Genomic DNA, 19844 nt, shown 5'->3' with positions numbered 1-19844 from the left:
GCCATAAGCGGCTTTGTCATGCTGGCCACATGACCTGGAAGCTATACGCCGGCTCCCTCGGCCAATAATGCGAGATGAGCGCGCAACCCCAGAGTCGGTCACGACTGGACCTAATGGTCAGGGGTCCCTTTACCTTTTACCATCTCATGTTAATAGAAATAGTATTTAAAAGACCAGTAAAGTTAGGCACTGTGGAAAGCAGGATGTTGGATTGCATAGGCTTCTTGGGTTTTTATATCAGACAGTAACAGGCCCAGCAGAACTCTATATCAGGTGTGAAGACCATTTGGGCTTCCAGATGTTGCTGAACTACAACTCCCATCAGCCCCAGCAAACATGACCAATGGCTAGGGGTGATAGGAGTTCAGCAACATCTGGAGTTCCAAAGGATCCCCACCACTGCCCTACATGGAGAGGTGATGTTATGGGCTGTAACTAAGGCTTTTCTCAACAACAGGCCAGTCATGCAGGGTAAATAGGCTCCCACCGCAGGCCCCTTCCATTCCCTCTAACCTCAGGGAAAAGTGAAGCCCCAGGGTGCAAGGCAAATATTTACAAAGTAAGACAGAGCATTCAGCTTCCCCCTGTCTCTTACCTGAGCATAAGGTAGCTTGCTTTTCTCTGTCTGACCCCACACACATAGTATGAAGCCAGATAGCCTAGCCACATGAGGAGGAAATATCCCTTTGTGTCCAGTCAAATGCACACAAGGACCCCCCACTATCTACTTTTATGATAATTTATTAAGAATAAGGTTTTGGCAGGGGCATAATGGTGCTTTAAGAAAATAAAGAGAACTAGCTTGTTTTGGAGAACCAGCTACGTCAGGTCTAGAAGCTGCATACTCATGCAAAGGGTCTTTCTTCACAAGTTACACAGCTTCTTCAATGGTCAGAGGGGAGGGTGAAGGACCATGAGGGACAAAGGAATGTTAGCAACATTCCTCTTTTAAGAATCTGAGCCAGTTCACTGCATTTGACAACTGTGGTGACTGAGCTGGCTGTAAGGTAACTTAGCAGACAGGAAGTGTATACACAAAACCTGGTCTGCACCCTTTGTATAGGTCATGGTGGAACAAGAAATCATAGCTATCCAAGGCACCATATGCCAATCTTCACCACCCTGATCTCTTCCAGCTGTTTTGAACTACAATTCCCATCAGCCCAAGCCAGCGAGGAGTTGTAGTCCGAAGTTGGAGAGGAACAGTTTGGTGATGGTTAGATACCAGATTTCCTCCTGAAATAAAAAGTGATGGTTGGGCAGGGGCTGGGGGGGGGATGTATATGACAGTACTGTACTTGAAGTGTGGAAGTCACTAGAATGGAAAGCAAGTTTTGGTTCACCACAGAATTTTTAAATTCAGACCTTTGAAGGGGCTCCTGATAACCACTAGCTTTTGTTCACTTTGCATTATGTGCTACAGGCTGACTGGAAACATAATGTAACAGGGTTGAAACAAAATTAAAAATGGGTAGCCATGGCTGCTACCACTCCTGAAAGGAAAAAACCTAAAGCAAGAAGCCCAGGATTTAAACGGAGTGCCCGCTGGTGAGGCAGTCTTGATAAAACCAGTAGTGGTGAAAGACTTGGACTACAAATGTAAGAACATTCAGATCCAGTAGTTACTTTTCTCCCATTCTATAGATGTAAGAAGATGTGACAATACCCAAATTTTCTGGAAATATAAACCTTGATATATCAAGTCCAGAGATCACTCCAAAACAGGGAGGTTGAAGCAGGAGTTCTACACCTCCACCACTAGATGGCAATGTGGCACTCTTGCAGTTAGAGAAATTATTTCCTCTCCTTCCTGTAAAACTCTACCCCCCCACCCCCCCCCCACTTTATCTCTCACGAATTGATAATTTCATCCACCGCCTTATGAAGACAGAGGGGGAAATTGTTTGATGATCCATTACAAATGTTGTAGTTTTGGACCCGTTCCCAGCGTTGTGTCTCATTGTAGGAAACAATGGTTCAAAATCCATCCTTGCTCCCTCTCCCAAAACAGGTAAATGCAACCCCCTTAGGAGCAATTAGTTCTGAGAAAAGCTTTTCTCAAACAATTGCCAGGAAATATTGTCCTGACCGATATTTCTGATGCAATGTTGGCTTTCTCAGCATTGTTATTCCGAGTGCTTCCAAAGCACAGGGGTTCAAATCCGTATGCTGCCTTGGGCCCGAGGTCTCCCGCTCCTGGACTAGAATCCTGATTTTTGGCACCTCAGCCCACCTATCTGGGATACCTTAAAACATTAGACAATAATTAGTTTGAGCAAAGGCGGCTTTATCTTTGGAAACAATAATATATATTCGCACACAAACTGACTGCATCCCACCCTCTTTCCTTCCCAAGGATCTCACCACTCTCTCCCAGCCTACTGGGGACAAAATTCGATGGAATCTGCTCTGAGTTTGCTGTTCTTTGACAAGAACATTTTAGGTATCTAAACTTAAAAGAAAACTTCTGCTGTAGGGACTCTTGTTCTGACATCACCTTCTGCTGTGTACAGCAGCCATACTGTGCTTCTGGGCCAGGAATCAGGATAGATGTTTTGAATTGCACTCCAAGTGAAATATGGAAAATAAACCCCAAAGGATTCTTGGCTCAGCCTGCGGCCTATAGCAGACGTTTGCAGTGTGCGATACAAACGAAGGGAGGGAAACTGCAGAAACTTTACTAATAACAGTACAGAGTAATCCAGTCCCAAGTTCAGTATTAAAGTCATGATCCTGTAAGTCCATTCATTCCGTCTTAAGTGTCCTGGATCAAAATGTGGGCTTAGCAACACAGTGAGAAGGTAAGGAACAGTGACTTGTTTATCTTTGACTATGCAGGGCACACTCTGTTCAGTGCAGAATATCATATCATAGTTGGCACAGTGTCTTTAGTTTCCCCCTTGCTTTATTAGGTTGCTTCCAGATGACCTGTTTACTGAGTGGCCATCCTGATTTATTTGCATGAAGTTCCGTGGGGAGGTTATACAGCACAATGAATTGTTTATTGAGCATAAATACATATGATATATATGATGCTGCATCAAGCCATTGTTATCCCATGCTTCCCAGTGCATTTCCCCATCCTTTTGCTTATTGCACAATGGCCAGTTTTATTGAAGCAGGTGTGGCCAGCAGGATCGTCACATCTTCTTTAGTTGTGCAACCTGAATTGGCTGGCAGGTGATTGAATCCCACATGCAACACAGAGACACTGTGGAAGTATCCTTACACCGTGCTTCCAGACCTCATGATACACATTTGAAACCATGCTATTTCTGATGTTTGGCATGGAGATGTTAAGCAAGCCTGTGTGCATTTGATTAATATGCTAACTTCCTATTGGGAAATTTTCCAGCATGGAATTAAAGCGGTGGTGGAATGCTTTATCTGTGTAATTTCTGTGTATTGTACTGGTGCTGAAGGCATTGGAGCAGGGCTTTGTAAAAAACAAAAAAACTTGGCAACCCTTTGAATATGTATATTTGGATGAATTTTCTTCTACAGGAACAGTTCTTGGGCTTCGCCAGACATCCTTTTTGCTGTGCTTTCCTGATGATTTGTGCTCGTGATGCTGTTGGGGTGGCCACACACAATTGCACTTGCAAAAGAGCTTGTGCCTGCATAAGTTTTGGCATGGTCACACTGCTTCACTGCCCATCAGTGAAGCCTGTAAGTTTTTATTCTACAAAGGTTCTTGTTTATTTCTGTCCTGCTTTTGTTGTGCTCAAGTCCCTCTGGACAGCAATAATGGGGAAGCACTGGGGAAGCATAGGATACCAAACCAAGCCAGAATAAATCTACCACTAAGGCACTATTATTGTGTTAAGAACTTGTTGCAGAATACATTTCCAGTAAAGGACCCATCTGCACAATCTCTCCCTCTCTCCCTCTTTCCTCTCTCTCTCTCTCTCTCTCTCTCTCTCTCTCTCTCTCTCTCTCTCTCTCTCTCTCTCTCTCTCTCTCTCTCTCTCTCTCTCTCTCTCACACACACACACACACACACACACTTTCAGCATCCAAACGTGTACAGTGGAACCTCGGTTTGCGAACACCTCGGTTTACGAATTTTCGGTTTATGAACGCCGCGGACCCATCTGGAACGGATTAATTCACTTTCCATTACTTTCAATGGGAAAGTTCGCTTCAGTTTATGAACGCTTCAGTTTAAGTACTCCGCGGACCGTCTGGAACAGATTAATCTACTTTCCATTACTTCCAATGGGAAAGTTTGCTTCAGTTTATGAACGCTACAGTTTATGAACAGACTTCCGGAACCAATTGTGTTCATAAACCGAGGTAGCACTGTATACACAAATTTACGGAGGTTTGAGAAATCAGCTTTGCTCTCTGGGACAGGGTGTGAACCAAAGCACATTCTGGAAGGCAGACAGCAGTGTAACCCTTCCATTCAGTCCCGTCTGCAGCTGCTTTTTATAAACTTGGCATAAATAAGTACTTCGTGAGGCCAGGCCTGTGTATCTGGAAAATATTTTCCACAATCCCCCACCCAACCCCCTCATCCTCGCCCTCCAAAAAAACCCTTGGACAAAGAGCCTAGGAATTGTGCATAGCGTGGAATGGCCTTGCTTGTGGTTATTTTCCATTACTTCCTCTCCTCATTTTTCTGCTGCCAATTGTAGAAGCCCATAAGTCATCGCTGTTAAACTTTCTCAGTTAAAATGTAACTCTAAGAACAAAGTAATCTGATACATTAGAGCCAAGTAATCGTCCTTTTAGAGGCTCTGACTTGGGAAGGGCTCCAGTGTGCTGGCAAGCTCACCGAGCAGCATGGGCTGTGATCCTGGGTCAAATGAGTCATGTGTGGGCCCCTGGTGTGTGGCTCTGACAGGCAAAGCATTCCCATTGGACTGAATGGGGATTTTTAATTTTATTTTTTTGCCTCTTGCAGCACAGCCAGCCCCATACTGGGAGGAGGCTCCCTGGCAGCTTCCAGGCATTCTCATTTGTTTTCAGTCATTGATATTTGTTGCTATTCTGCTGCTTGCCATCCACACTTGTGGACGGAGTCTGACAAGATGTCTCTGGGTTGTGTTTTACTTTGTTCCTCAAACAGTCCTTCTCTGCTCTTCACTTCCTCCTCTCCATTACAGACACGCAGGCACAGCACACTTTTTTTAAAAAAAAATCAAGAGCAAATTTTACCAGCTATAGCTAACATGTTTCTCCCCCTCATGGTTAATCCCCACAGCAACCCCATGTGGTAGGCTAGGCTCAGAGGCAGTGATCAGCCCAAGGTCACCCAGTGAATGTCAACGCCAAGTGGGGATCTGAACCCTGATCTCCCAGATCCTAGGCTGACACTAAGCACTACACCACATTGCCTCTCATTTGGCTCCTGGGTCTGAGATGCCCACTGCTGCCCCAAGGCTAGCACAAGAGTGAATAAGAGGTCTTGCACAAGACCTCTGTATCTGTATTTTTTTTCAATTAAAAAAGTTCAATGTATGTTCTGCAGCTGCAGTCTCCATGCTCGTTGTGTGGAGATTTGGGGAGAATAGCTCTGCCCAACCGGGTTGTTGAAGTTTTGAATGTGCCTTCCAGCCTGCAGTAAAGGTAAAGGGACCCCTGACCGACTCTGGGGTTGCGGCACTCATCTCTCTTTACTGGCCGAGGGAGCCGGCGTACAGCTTCCAGGTCATGCGGCCAGCATGCAAAGCCACTTCTGGCGAACCAGAGCAGCACACAGAAATGCCGTTTACCTTTCCGCTGTAGCAGTACCTATTTATCTACTTGCACTTTGATGTGCTTTTGAGCTGCTAGGTTGGCAGGAGCTGGGACTGAGCAACGGGAGCTCACCCTGTCATGGGGATTCGAACCCATAGCTGCCAAGTTATCCCTTTTTTAAAGGGATTTTCCCTTATGCTGAATAGGCTTCCTCACGAGAAAAGGGAAAACTTGGCAGCTATGTTCAAACCGCCGACCTTCTGATCGGCAAGCCCTAGGCTCTGTGGTTTAACCCACAGTGCCACCCGAGTCCCTGCAGTAGTTGGTGGAAATAGGCACTCTTGTATCATTTGGGCCACTGGAAACAAAATGGCTGGGTTGTGCTCACCTGAGGAGCAAACAGAGGTAGGGGGTGTGGCGATAGATGGCACCCAGCAAAACATCACCACAGAGACAACATATTGCCTGCCAAAAATGTTCTGCTAATGAACTTCCACCCCAGCTGTGATTGCAGCTGTATAACAGATCAGTTTCTGTGGTAAGAGGAAATCCGGATTAAATGAGAAAAGTTCTGCTCTATTTCCCCCCCCCCTTTCTTTTATTTTACTTGCGTTGACCACTGAAAATCTTTGCTATTGTGTTGTTTTGTTTGATGTATTAATTGTGCTGTATTTTTGTTGCATGTTTCCTGTATATTGATATTGTTGCATGCCACCCCAATCTCTGAGCGATGTGAGATTCCAGGGGTTCCAGGCGCTTATCCAGGATTCAGTTTCTTCAGAATGAGGGACAGCAGAGACTGTGGTGGCATCTCCATGATATTATGGTTTATTTACACATACATATACAACCTGAGCCAATGATGGAGGAGCTCACAGCATTAATACCCCAAGGCAGTCTAGTTCCCCCCCCCCATAGCCACAGCCTTAGATTCAAACAGAAATCAAGCATGGCTCTGTCTCTCCAGTTGCTGCCTGCTTCTAGCTTAGCTCACACACATAACTCTGCCTGCCCTCTTCCTTTGTTACCTTAACAACCCATACTTAGGGGGCTATTGTCAAGAAGCTGACCTGGTTATTTCAACAATCAAGTCCTTGCTGGATCCAGGAATGAGAATAGACCCAGGAATGAGAAGAGACCTACCCTACACTGCCTGTGCCCCAAATCCTGCTCACAACGCTATGTACTTGTATTGTTCACCACATGGGGGCCTTTCCACTAAAAACGGTATACAAATAAACCATGTTTTTTAAAAAGAGTAAGTTTGGGCTGGAATTCTGGTGCTGTGGATGTGGCAAAACGTGCACATCCATGAGCAATATTGACTCTGCAACAAACTCTCCTGGAAGCATCCTTATGGTAATGCAACTGCATGCTGCTGCCACTTGTGAGACCATACATAGGGGATATTGAGTCCAAGATCCTTTTGAACAATAAGAAGAGTCTCTTGCCTTCATGAAGAAAAACCCTCACCTAGAGAAGAAGTGAGTTTCATAAACATCATAAATGAATTGTATCACGCCAGACGTAATATTTTTCCCCTGCTACCTTTTGATAGTAATTTGACCAACCCCTGCCCTTGGAAAACGCCAGTCCTTGAGGCACCATCTTCTATAAAAAAAAGTCCTCCTCCTTCTCATGGGCATCCCAGAGCAGCCACTACAGATCTTAAAATTGCCCCCTCAAAAGCATTCAGTCCAGTATTTGCTATTAACTCCATCTCTAATGACCACAGTCTTTGATTTCTTTAGATTTTCTTGGTATCAGTCACTCTGTGTCACATGATGGCCACGTTAAAAAAATCGTTCTGTGGAAGATCAAATCACTGCTACTAAAGTGGGGGAGTGGGAGTGGTCAAGTCTAGGACTGGTGAAACATCATGGGGGAGGGGTGGCATTCCTCCCTGGCTTATTCCTGAACATAGGACACCAACAAAGCATGGTGGTAAAACCTAGGAAGCTGCCTTATAGCAATTTGAACTATTGATCTATCTAGCTCAGCATTGTCAATACTGATTGGCAGTGGCACTCCAGGGTTTTTGAAAGGAATTTTGGCCAGTCCTACATGAAAATTCTGGGGTTGAACGTGAGACCTTTTCCATACACTCCCCCTTGGTGTGGCGGTTGTGCTCTTGGTCCTATCACCATCCCTGGCAGTACAAGTGCCCGTGGTGTTAGAGCCTTTTACATGCTTAGGCAGGTATCCCAGCTACATCCCTATCCAGATTCAGTTTCTGGTGTTCGTGCTGTGGGAGCCTCCTGTTTGGATTACAAGTACTGTGTTGCCTGTGGAACTGCCTTTGAAAGTGGTCCAGAAATCTCAGCTGGTGCAGAACATGGTGGGGAGACAGTTAACAGGGACCAGGGAATATTGACACATTACTTGAGTGTTTTCTCACTTTTGCTGGATTTCAGTTTATTCCAGGCCCAATTCAAAGTGCTACAAAGCCCTATCATGGCTAAAAATTGGCCTCTGTTTCTTTAATGCTAAAAGAACTAGGTCAGCATGAGTCAGCGGCCTTCAATGACTCTTGTACCTGTATATATAGAGTGGTCAATGTTAGTGGCGGATGGTTGGGTTGGGTTGGTTGGTTGAAGGGTAGAAAGCTGGTTGCGTTTTTTTATATGTAAAGCTGTTGGTCATGGTTGGAGAAGTTTTTGTTTTTGTAATAAAAGCAGCATTCTGCTTTTTCGAGGACCCTTTGTGCTGACTAGGGTCCGAGGACCAGGGAAAGGAGGTCAGAACCTTTTTATTTTTTCAAAACACTGACAAGCCCTACACAACTTTGGACCTCAGTACCAAAAGGAACACCTCTTCCTATCATTGTGAGTTGGGGGGGAGGGGCTCCCTAAACCTAAGGAATTAATAAATGGTAGGATTTTGATTATTTGAAGGGGGAAATGCAAGCCCAGTAGATAAATACAAGCTAAGCTTCCTTTTCAAGCCAGTTCCACACTTGGAATATAGGCGTTAACATGCCAAAAGGTGTTGATGGCTCATCTAAGAGGAATCTTGGGCCTTGGCAGACAGAGGTTGCCAAGGTGATGGGGTGTGAGAGAGAGAGAGAGGGGAAGGGGAAATAGTGTTTTTAGCAAGGTATGCTGGGAAGAAGATGGGGGGAGAACCAAGATAGAGATCCTTTTTAATTTTTGTTTTGTATTAGTATTGGGCATCACCTAGAGACTTCATGCATGAGCTGGCGAAGAAATATGACAAGTAAATAAAATAAATAAATGCCAGCTAGCTCTGACTCTTGTCATCATTTTTCATCACTGACCACTGGTCACCTGAATGGTGATCATTATCAATTTGCTGCAACCACTTGGAAATTCAAGGAAGGAACAGGGTGTAGGTTTTTGGCTGGCAAGCCTGCATCTGTCCTCATTGTTTTGGACCTGGGATAGCTAAATTGGCTCAGATATCTGGCAGATGCAAATGTTGGTCTCCAACCACTAGGGGTGACTCAAATTGGCAGAATCCTAGCATCAATCTGTTCCCAGTTCTCCGTGTTTCATTTGCAGAGTGGGGAGGCTAACAGCTGCTCCTTCCTAGTTAATACTGCAACCAAAGCTACTCTACCACACAGTGATCTGCACATAGAATTAACTTTTTAAAGCTAAACGGTCCTGGAGTTGGTTCTGTCTCGCATGTCCCAGAATAGTGAGGCAGGCAATAACAAAGGGCAGAAGGCCCACTTACAAAATAGGTTTGAATTCTTAGCTGTGGGGTGCGGTTGACTCCAGCTAGTTCTCTGTCAAAAGTGCAGAAGATTAAATTCACTGCACCTGGGCTAAATTGGGAATAAATACGGTGAAATCAATGGGTGTTGTTTAGCTTTTAACCAATATAGTAAAAGAATCCAACATCGTGTAATTGCTGGAGACGAGGCTCCCTTTTCCAGCCAAAATGAAAGCTCTTTTCAAAATTAGTCTAGTCTCCCCTGATGGTGAGGAAACAAAACAAAGCCAATGAATATTGGCTGTGTGACATATTTTTCCAAAGCTAGTTTTCAGGATCTTTCCTGATGTCAGTTCCTGGTCCATGACATCATACACAGGAGGTGGTGGTGATTAATGTCTCATGGGTAGGGTCACTTGCTCAACAAAGCAGGCAGGCAGCCAAAAAAGGGAGGGAGGGAGGGAGAGAGAGAGAGAGAGGAGCTAAGGCAGACCCCCTCATCATTCTATATAATATGTGTTCTTCAATTTCCAGGTGATTTAATATGAAAGCAAAACTGAAATTACCACTTGCATTTTCCTCTCCTTTTCCCTTTCCACAAAAAGTGTATTAATTTACCTATTTGCTCATCTGACATCATTGCCTGTCAATCAAGTTTTCTTTTTCCTGCAGCAATATTGTAAATAAATGCATTGTCTGTTGTTTTTTATTAAAAACTATCTGTTCTTCACATTTGAGGTGGGTTGGAGAAGATTAGGAGGGCGGTGGGAGAATACTGCCCAATTCTATTCACATCTTCCGCTTTTATCTTCCTGAACCCACCCACTCCAAATCACATGACAAATAAATTGTGTAAAATGGCAGCATTAATAGCGTACTTTTTTCTGAAGAGTTGCTTGACAGATTTTTCAAAGATCTTTTTGCATGAGCCATGCTCAGTAGGTCTCTTGGAAACTGACTTTGAAAAGAGACTTGCTTTTATACTCACTGTAATTTTGTACTCAATGATGCTGTATAAATCTGAGCCAGAAGCAAGATCATTAGATATTTGGGAAGGATACAGGGCTCAGCAGTAAGGCTTTCCATTGTCATGAAGTGCCAGTGGTGTGTTACAGATACCCCCAGGAGACATCCATCTGCACCTTGCACAACAAAGGACTCTCCTATTCTTCCTGAATGATCTGCATCTTTTAAAAAGCTACCGTAGTGAAACAGAACTGTGCTATTCATAATTTTATCAATTGGCTATTGGGGGGGGGGGTCTACAACCATTGATATGCCAGCTACCTGGAGCTTCTTCACATGTGCCTTATGTTTCCCCCCCCCCCCCAAGATCATCGATTCCTTCTCCTCCCCTTTGAAGAGAACAAAATTGTGCATTAGTACTGTCAAATGAAGAAGGTCAATTTATTTTCTTCTTCTTTTCACACAGATTTTTATTATTATTCAAAATTAGGAATACCTTACACCAGGAATTGTCTTCCAATGAAAATGTGGGCTATTCAGACAAGTGCACAATTCATTGGTCATGAGAGTTGGTACAAAGCAGTGAATAAAGTGTTGGACCTGGGAGATTTGAGTTCAAATCCCAGTTTAACTAGGAAGCTCCCTTCATGATCTTAGGTCTGTGAATATCTCTCAGCCTAACCTATCTCAGGGGGTGCTTGTTTGCTTTATGAATTTGTATGCTGGTCAGTTGTCAGAACCTCTAAGCTGTTTATGTGGAATGGAAAATATACTCTGAAGTCTGGAGTTCAAAACAAACTGCCCAAAATAAAATAAGTAAAAATATACCTGTAAAAATGCATATCAACCTTACATACCTGGGTAGGCTTTTGTAAACAAAAGGATTATTGGCAAGTAACAAAAACAATAGGAGATTGTATTTCCACAGATAACATGTTATTATTTTATTGTTATTGTTTTTTGTACCCCGCCCATCTGACTGGGTTGTCCCAGCCACTCTGGGTGGCTTCCAACATATATAAAAACATAATAAAACATTACATATTACACCTCGTGTAAGCTGGTATTGACACTTCTTCAAGCTCAGGTGGGAATGTAAGCATTCAACCTCATACTTCTTGGATGCCTGAGGTTCAAATAAAATGTTAGGTCTATTATTTGATCCAAGAATACTTCTCCATGACTGAGCTTGGCAATTTATCTTCTAGTGACCACAAGCTCAAATGCCCTCATCTCTAATCCCAAACATGTTTCTCTGTGGCGATAGGCACCATTCTGTTGTCCTTCACCCAGTTGAAAGCAAACTGCCTGTTGCTTCCCCTTCAGATTCCTTAGAACCAATTGGCACGGGAATATGTGGTCCATCCCACTGAATCTGAGCCTGAATTATCTCCAAACAACCTGGCATCTTTTCAGCAGAGCAAAGTGTGCATTTCTGTGGAAAAGCTCCTGCCATCAAATAGGACATGAGTGGGAGGGAAGAGAGAGAGAAAATGACTTCAGGCATATTAACACATATTAACGTACGTAAGTATTGCAGCAAGGAAACTGTGATGCTGTAGGTGTGGTGAGGTTAAAATTCCTTCTGGCTGGGATCCTGAGAGGCGCATGCATCTGTCCAAACAAAAAAGGTAGCAGTTGGTTTGTTGCATCTTATTGGCTGCTGTGTCTGAGGGTGACCTTCAGGGAAACTTTTCATTGGGATGCAACTGGAAAGGTTAGTTTAAAAAACCCACATGTACCTGCAAGGTATTTTCTGTAATGCTTTTGGGTCTCAATGATAGTTGGGATAGTTAGAAGGACAAAGGCTAAGTTTATAGAGTGTGAAGTGATAAGACCTAAAAGGAAAGCAACAAGCTGGTGAGAGAGTCAGAGCAACATTCGAGAGCAATGTTTGATTTCTGTTTTAATCCAAGGCTGTGGATATGAGAGAAACAAGATCCTTTTGGAGTAATAATAATAATAATAATAATAATTTATTTATTTATACCCTGGGCAACTTCCAACAGAATATTAAAATACAATAGTCCGTCAAACATTAAAAGCTTCCCTAAACAGGGCTGCCTTCAGAGCTTCATCACAGGCTCAGGTTGTATATATGTGTAAATAAACCATATACAGTGGTACCTCGGTTTCAGAACAGCCCTGTTTACGAACTATTCAGTTTACGAACTCCACAAAACCTGAAATAGTGTCCCGGTTTGTGAACTTTACCTCAGTCTAAGAACAGAATCTGAATAGTGGAAGGGCATTGGTGGCGGGAGCAGGGCCGGTGCTAGGTTTTTTTGCGTCCTAGGCAAGATTACCTTCTGGCGCCCCCCCCCCCCATTAATAAAAATAATAATAAAAAATGGGCTGTTTTTTTATTATTATCTATAATCTGAACTTTGTTTGGCTTTCTGCTTTATTTGGTAACTGGTTTTTAACACGCCCAGAAGCAGCACGCACTCTGCCCATGCCTCGGGGCATCCTGCCCTGGGCATTGTAGCGCCTAAGTGGCGCCCGGGGAGGCGAAGGTGACTGGGCCCCGTGGGCTGTGCCTCTTCCTGCACACGCTTTGCAAAAGGGAGCGTTGCGCCACGTGCGGGGTTTGCCCCGTCGGGGAGCCGGACACCTAACCCACCTGGGCTCATGGCGCTCGGCCGGCTGGGCGCCGCCGTTGCTGCTGCAGCTGCTGCTCGTCGCCTCGGACTCAGAGGAAGTGAGCGCGGCCGGAGGAAGGGGAAGGAGCTGGGCGTGCGCTCAGGTTCCACCACCTCCCCGCCTGCGCGGCCCTGCGCCCCCTGCAGGGCATTGCAGGGAAGCGCCTCTGCAGCCAGCAGCAAGCAGCGGGAGGAGGGAAAGCGGCAAGTGGAGGGCGAGTGGGCGGCAGGCTGGCGGCGCCCCTCGGATGATGGCGCTCTAGGCAGTTGCCTAGCTCGCCTCTATGGACGCATCGGTCTTGGGCGGGAGGCCTTATTAGGGAAAGCGCGCCTTGGTTTAAGAATGGTTTTGGTTTAAGAATGGATTTCTGGAATGGATTAAGTTCGTAAACCAAGGTATCACTGTATCGTGAAAACACCACAACCTCCACTGTGCCTCATTGCAAAAAAGGAAACATAAATCCTGGGTAAACGCCTGGAATCCCTGCAATCTCACATTGCTCAGAGACTGGGGTAGCATGCACGGTAGATATCGTCTTCCTTAACTAGCCGCTTTAATCTTACCAAACTCATCTTAAAAACAACAACACATTACCATTATTTTCATACAGAATGGCTCCACTATGGACTCGATTTCTCTTTCATATCCGACCATTATGTTTACTGCACGAGGGTGAGATCATGTCGCTGATCTATATCATGGCATTGTTGGTCTAGTGTCATCCTGTGCTAAAGCTATTTTTTTTTCTGAAAGGGGGTTCATTTTTAAAAAAAGAATTAGGAGGTCACTGATACTACTTTGCATATTTTCCATTCTTCGAACACCCTTTCACTCTTACAGATGCACAGATAACATCACTCAGAAAGCAGGGTGAATTATGAGACACGCAGACAGCTATAATCCTTCCTCCAGGGTTGTTCAGAGATATATATTTTTTTGCTGAGTCCAAACCTGTACCACCAGCCTCTTTTGCAATGTGGCTGAAGGGCGAAGGAAAGCTCTTTCTGCATTCCAAGGTGCAGGCAACATTTGTGTTACATTTTATACCAGGAAGCCTACATGATGTGGGGAAAATCCCACAGCTCATGTGTTGTTTTTTAGTGGTGATGGTGGTTTTTCTCCATTTGTCTAGAATAGATTATTTGATGTGTTGGGATTAAAGTATTTAGCTGACAGAGCTACAAATAATGAAATGCCTGCAGCTTTGTTGTTGTTGTTGTTGTTTAGTCGTTTAGTCGTGTCCGACTCTTCGTGACCCCACGGACCATAGCACGCCAGGCACTCCTGTCTTGCACTGCCTCCCGCAGTTTGGTCAAACTCATGTTCGTAGCTTTGAGAACACTGTCCAAGCATCTTGTTCTCTGTCGTCCCCTTCTCCTAGTGCCCTCAATCTTTCCCAACATCAGGGTCTTTTCCAAGGATTCTTCTCTTCTCATGAGGTGGCCAAAGTATTGGAGCCTCAGCTTCACGATCTGTCCTTCCAGGGAGCACTCAGGGCTGATTTCCTTAAGAATGGATAGGTTTGATCTTCTAGCAGTCCATGGGACTCTCAAGAGTCTCCTCCAGCACCATAATTCAAAAGCATCAATCATGCAGCTTTACTGCATGCCATTTGTGTGGTGCTGTGTTACACTATGACCAAGTAGCTCGGAAGTAGGCTAGTGGGCCTAGGTAACAACTTAACCTGATCCAATATGTCATTGCAAGCAAAATCAGCAGATGTAATGAAGCTGGTCTTCAAGAAATAATGAAAAAAGTGTTCTCATTTGGAGGCAGAAGGTGATTATCTTGAGATGCAGCACAGGACCATTTGAAGGTGATACAGGTTACCAGGAACTGAAGTCCAGCATTACATAAATGGTTGCTCTTGGAGAGGGTGAGCATGTGGTCAGCATTTGGTTCTGGTTGTGATCATTTTGTATGTGACCAGATAGTTTTGTGCAGGGAAGGAATAATAAGGAAAAGGAATATTAGAGTGCAATTAAGAATGGGGATGTATTCTCACTCTTGCTTTCATTGTTCTAGGACAATAACTTTCAACCTTCCCCATGTTAATTCCAAAATAACTGCAATGTCCACCATTGAAATCAGGTGTTGCAGAAGAGTCTAGGGCATGTTCTTGAAAAGACTTCCCCTTCCCCAACCTAGTGTGCTCTCCAGAAATTCTGGACTACAACTCCCATCAGATCCAACCAGCATGGCCAACATCTGGACAGCATCAGGTTGGGAAGGCTATTCTAGGGTGTAGGTAACCTTACGAGTGCAATGTATTATGCTCATCAGGGAAGATGAAAGGCAAGTGGAAGGTTGTCTGCTATTACTCTTCAGTTTTCAGTGATTTTTTTTCTCTGGAAGCCACTGTTTCAAGACAGGTCATGAGGCAGTTTGCACTGTGGCTGCACCTTGCCTATGGGTAGAATATTTTTAAGTTACAATGCTGTCAACACAGATCCTTGCTCACAACATTAAATCAATATTGCCCTTTTCTCAATAAGGTGTGTGGCTTCCAAGATACCTGAGATATTGAAGTAATTGGACAACTCCTTCAAAAATAAAAAGGCAGCAATTACTTTTTATAGATCTCTATTAACAATACACAAGTTCAATATGCAGACTGTAAGAGATGATTGGAATAAAGAATTGGAACTTTCATTATTACCCAGACAGTGGGGAAATGTATTAGCTTCAATACCTAAGGTTTCATTAGATTTAAAATTAAGACTAATACAACAGAAAATAATATTTAGAGTTTATTGGACTCCTTTAAGGTTGTATAAAAAAAAGGATTAGCTAGGATAGCTCAGTGTTGGAGCTGTGGCAAGGACAATGCCTCTCTGAACCACATGCTTGTACAGTGTTCTTTAATTAACAAGTTTTGGGAGAAAGACTGTGTAACTATGACTGTGCAGAAAAAGTTAAATTTTTCAGCAGAGACTATTTTATTGAATTAGATACCTGCAGTACGGAAATTATCAATGGGACAATGGAAATGGATTTTCTATGCCCTAATGGTAGCCAAGAAATTGATATTGAGGAATTGGAAAAATAAAGATACAGTATGATGCTGGACTGACGCAGACTCTGTATGGATAAATACGATAACATTTGCAATGAGCTTATACAAAATGTAGTAGGCTATTAGCATTTGCATAACCACTAGGACAATAACACTTTACCAATTTATTCAAGAATGTATGGGAATATCATATATTGTTTTCCCCCCTTTTTTTGCATATTTTCGCTTTATATGTATGTATGTTTGTTGTTGTTTTTCTCCCTCTCACTTTCCCTTCCCCCTGTATCTCTTTATTTCTTTTAACTGAAATCACCTTAATAAAATATAAATATTTTATTTTAATATCACTGTCTCATATCCATGCTTTTTTGCTAGTAGCCCCCTGCTGATAGAATGCCTTCATTGGTGAGGTGGGTATGTCCCTCTCATTACTAACATTTAGAGTGCGTTTAAAAATATTTCTGTTCACCTAGATTATCTTTTGGTTGAAAGACATTGTTTTGGGCAACTTTGACATTGTTAGTTGTGAGATTATTTGGTTTGTTTGAAAAATGTTGTTTTTAATACGTTGTTTGTATTACTTTGGGAGGAAGAGTGGGCTAAGAATCCAGTGAGTGGGTTTGGACTGTAACCTAAGTGATGAACAAGTTTTGGATGCTTTGCAATTTACCGCCTTGTCTTGGTTGCATCCAAAGCCTGTGAAAAACAAATGTCTATGAAATCCACAGTAAAAGAACAAACTAGCCAGCTTCTCCAAGAATCAGATTTCCCCAGGTTTCATCACAAAGTAGAGAATTCACTTGACTTGTGCAGGAAATAACTGTTCTGAAGTTTGAGGAAATGTTACACATTTTACATACCTGCTGTTTTGAGCCTTCTGAGTTTCTACTCGACAAGCAATTGGCTTGTGTCAACATGCAGCCAACGTGCTGTTTTAACTTCGGACTTGCTGTAAGATCCCAGCTTTCATTTTTATTAGAATGTATAAAGGCATCTTTCACAGAGGAAAAATGATGATAGGTAAAGGAGAAACTGTGCTTCATTTAGACATTCTACACTTTGGAATTGTCTTTGGCTATATTCTGTAATTTGCTCTCTGCAGGCCCAAAGTGCATCATGGCTTTCAGACTTCAGCTCAGTGTGGCATCAATTACTTCAGTCTTCCAGGAAGGGCAGTCACATGCACTCCATTTGTCCTCCCCATGTCTCCCAGGTTTCCTGCTATGAGAACACTGCAAATTATTGAAGCGCAAAGGCTAACCTTGCCAGAAAATAGAAATTTAACCTGTTCCATTTACTTTAGCTGAAAAAACCAGCCACAAAAAAATGCCTAGCCTAGCTCTTTTTCTCAGAACATTGGGCAACTAGTGTTTAAACCGTATGAACATCAGAGCCCAAAGGCCCATCTCATCCTGCATCTTGTTCTCACAATGGCCAAACAAATGCCTATGGGAAACCCACAAGCAGGACATTAAGGCAACAACACTCCCCCTACTTCCTGAGTCCCAGCATTCAGAAGCATACTGCCTTTGACAGTGTAGGCAGAACCCAGCCATTATGGCAAGAAGTATCCACAACATATATCTAAAGCTCATGGCTTCCTGCAAATAATCTCGAGAACTGTAGTTTGTTAAGAGTACTGGGAACTGGAGCTCTGTGACAGCTAAATTATCCATTTTTCTATTCTCTTCACAGAGAATGGTTACCTCAAGTGCCCTCAGCATCCATCCATTTTAGGTGAGAGCTTGGAGAACACATAATCTATCCATCAATCAATCTATCATCTATCTACCTACACTTCCTTTGACCTGTTTGGTCCAAGTGTGTCACAATAACCACTGAGCAAAAAACATGGTCAGGAAATTTGGTGTTCCATATTATGTTCAGAGAACTAGACAGCACTTGTAGTGTTCTTTAAAGGGGATGTGATAAATATTTTTCCACCCAAATGCATCATTCCCTGAAGTATTGTTTAAAAAACATTTGGTAGCATTTAATTATTGGATTCCAGAAAATTGCATCCACACAATTTTCTCTAGTATTTGATCCCTTATTTGATCCCTTATTCTCTTTCTTGAGAATTCAGATGTTGTTTGTCTCATGGCAGTCACATTCTGTCCCATGCGTTTAAGGGACTGGTTTGTGTTGATTTTTGAAGCCTCTGTCACTGTGATAGCACAAACTTTCTGGTATGAACTGACATAGTGCTATTACCTCACCTCTTTGGAGGCATGGCTTTTGATGAGCTGTGTGATAAGAGTAGAATGCTGTCACTCTTTATTACATGTTTGCCTTTTGACAATTAACTTGCCCTAATACGACATCCTACTGCTGCAGAGTTCTTGCGACCGAACCTGCAGCGAGTCCCAGAACATGTTTCAAGATGGAATGAGGTGCAATTGACGAATATCTTGTCAAGTTCATTTTTTCCCCTACCTCACAGTTGTACCTGGACTTCAGAGATGAATAAATAGTTCATCAATTTCATGTGGCAGAGGGAACTCAAGCTGAGGAATGGCTTGGGATAGATAAAGTTTCCCAGTGTGGCTCTCCTATCCATTGCATAGGAGATGCACTTTGAAGGACTAGCACTGAATTGGGCTAAGGCTTGAAGAGCATTAGAAAAAGAATAGCTTTTTGTTGCTGTCTAGAAGGACCCATTATTTCATGATTACACAAAGAAACTAGAACTGGCTATAGGGAGATGCTCTTAAAGCTTCCTTTGATCACAGCAATGTTTTTTTATCCACTCCTACAATCTTACAAGGCCATGTTTGCTTCAGTTTTATGGCAACATCTAGGCAGGGTGCCACTTGGACTCGTGGTAGGGAAGCTATGAAAGAATGGCAAAGTGAGTGAGAGGGGTAAATGGAATCCGCAGCTGTTAAACCACAAGAAAAGAAAGTCTGGCCAAGACACACACACCACCAGATGAGATAACGTGCCCACAGAGCAATACATGTGTGGAACCAGTCACAGAAAGACTCCTATGTGCCAAACTTGGTGTGTGGCAAATTCTTATCTGTATCATCGCTTGTATAATTAGTCATGTGCTTCACTGACATGAACCACAATTAGTGCCATCTCCACCAAATATCAACTGGGTTAAAAAGTATCTGAAGAAGTGTGCATGCACACGAAAGCTCATACCAAAATAAAAACTTAGTTGGTCTTTAAGGTGCTACTGAAGGAATTTTTTTATTTTGTTTCGACTCAGACCAACACGGCTACCTACCTGTAGTTAAAAAGTAAGAAAGACGTCACAGATTCAGGCCTAGACTGCAACATGGATAGGACTTTTATTTGATTTAGCAGTGTGGAGCACCTCTTCAGCAAGGGTAAACCAAGGCAGTTGACTTGCAGCTTGTTGGGGACACAGAGTGTAGCCACTGTCCATTAGCAAAGCAGGCTGTTCACTTATGGAAGCCTTATAAGCCCTATTGAGGCCCTGCAGTTGCGATGGGAAAACATCAACAGAAAAGGGCTCTGGGGCCACGCCTCCAAGGGTGGGCGACCTGTGGCCCTCCAGATGTTGAACTACAACTTCCAACATCCCTGACCATTGAACATGCTAACCAGGGCTGATGGGAATTGGAGTCCAACAGCATCTCGAAAGCCACAGGTTCCCCACTCCTGCCTAGGTGGAAGCTACTGTCTTTTAAAGACACCACCACCAAAATGCCCCTAGGACGATTCTACTTCTGTTCATCATATCTGGCAATGATACGTTTCTCATCTTCTTCTACTGAGCAGTGAGGGATCTTAATTATAAATACTAGCTTGGGAAAAACTGAGAAACCATTGTTCAAGATCAGGTAGGCACACCTCCACAGGACGCTTGCTGCTTGATTTTAAA

At 43.4% G+C, this 19844-nt stretch overlaps 1 long non-coding RNA gene across 2 annotated transcripts in view; it reads left to right on the top strand.

Annotated features, from left to right (window-relative positions):
- The first annotated feature begins 2127 nt into the window (after window positions 1-2127).
- Window positions 2128-19844, top strand: part of LOC148686306 (uncharacterized) — a 59829-nt gene continuing 42112 nt past the window's right edge. Inside the window, exon 1 of one of the 2 annotated variants that reach the window (XR_015949077.1) lies at window positions 2128-2801. This is a non-coding gene — a long non-coding RNA (uncharacterized LOC148686306). Of the gene's footprint in view, window positions 2802-9868; window positions 12047-19844 lie in introns of those variants that run through there. The other variant, XR_015949078.1, reaches the window with a different exon arrangement.

Source organism: Zootoca vivipara, chromosome 3, assembly GCF_965207765.1.
Source record: "Zootoca vivipara chromosome 3, rZooViv2.hap1.1, whole genome shotgun sequence".
Lineage (NCBI taxonomy): Eukaryota > Metazoa > Chordata > Lepidosauria > Squamata > Lacertidae > Zootoca > Zootoca vivipara.
The sequence above is the reverse complement of the archived record's forward strand: the minus strand, read 5'-3'. Positions and strand labels throughout refer to the sequence as shown.